This window comes from Sinocyclocheilus anshuiensis, unplaced genomic scaffold (genome assembly GCF_001515605.1).
Source record: "Sinocyclocheilus anshuiensis isolate Anshui unplaced genomic scaffold, SAMN03320099.WGS_v1.1 scaffold3315, whole genome shotgun sequence".
NCBI lineage: Eukaryota > Metazoa > Chordata > Actinopteri > Cypriniformes > Cyprinidae > Sinocyclocheilus > Sinocyclocheilus anshuiensis.
In genome coordinates, this window is record NW_015542798.1 from 54,784 (window position 1) to 56,233 (window position 1,450).

Sequence of the window (1,450 nt, forward strand, 5' to 3'; positions counted from 1 at the left end):
CCAACGCATCATATTCACATTCAGATGAAAGAGCAAACTCCTTACGCCCTCCATATAAAAATCCCCAAAACACATATGAACATGTAAACATGGCCAGACAGATCTTTTGCTTTGTCTTTGCAGGTTTGATCCTGAGGGCTTCTCCACCAATGCTGTCCTTTCAGATGACTTGAATCTATTAGTGATTACATTTTTCATTCTGGCTGAAAAACAATTATCCTGCCCCCAATCTTATTAAACAGAACAACTGGCATCTTCTGCATTGGAGAGCATTTAAAGATCTGCTAATTACATTAATGATATTTTATGATCTGGTTTCCCAAAGAATTAAACTAAACTTAAACATGTGTTGTCGATTCAATTTAGTAAGGACAGAAAATATACTGTGGCTTTCCTCAAAGAGATTCCGATCAGCACAGAAATAGATGATGGTCAGAGAGAGTTATTCTTTACGTTTATGGGTGTGTTAATTATGAGTTGAAGCCTCATAATTACATTCAGTTTCAGATGATTTATTATCAGCAGTTTACCACAGCTTGTGCGATAAAATCATATATGCTATTTTGTCTAAATACAGTCAGATTTATGAGCGTATACGGATGTAATGTGTAAGGGGGAAAGTATGTTTGTAATTGCTATATGGGTTGTATGATTGTGTCTATCTAAGCTGCAGCGAACAAATTGTAGCTGAATAAATGGTTTGCTCAAAGATGAGATGGCAATAGAGTGGATAATTTGCAAGCAGTAGAAGTGGACAGAAGTGCCAGATAGATGCATACCTCTACAGTCCACACATAAAAACAGGTAGTGGTCAGGCCCTGGCTCTCACAAGGCTAAATTTAGTGGTCAGGACAACAACTGGACACCATTGCATCTTCATGCTTTGCGACCGCAGACATACCTGATTTAGCAAATGATGGCAAGATTGAAACGAAGAGAAAAACAGTGGACAGAAAACAAAAACAGTAACTGAGGCTAAAGGTGCATCCCAATTTATGTACTTATGCACTATTCTGTGCTGTTTTTTGTAGTATAAATAGTGCAAGTAGTGCATTCACACTTAACACACTGGATGATGCACTTAATTGAAAAAAAACTCAACTGCCGCAGCTTTAATTACGAAGCACATGGGGAGGGGCTCTGATTATGAATTACAAAATAACCTTATAAAATCCATACATTACATGGCTGAGTATAAGTACATAGTGTATAAATGCATAGTGCATCATTTGGGATGCAGCTTTAGTTGCCATGATTGGAAATGTAGTCCGTCCCAATAGGTGGCTAAAGTCCAAATTAAAACTGTCCTGGAACCGTTTTTACTATCGTTTACTTTTCAAATGTCTTTTATGTATAGTTTTAATCTTTTTACCCGTCTTCCAGACCCAGACTTTTAATTATATTTAAATTCCATCATAAAAACAATTACATGTTGAAAATAGTGAGTATA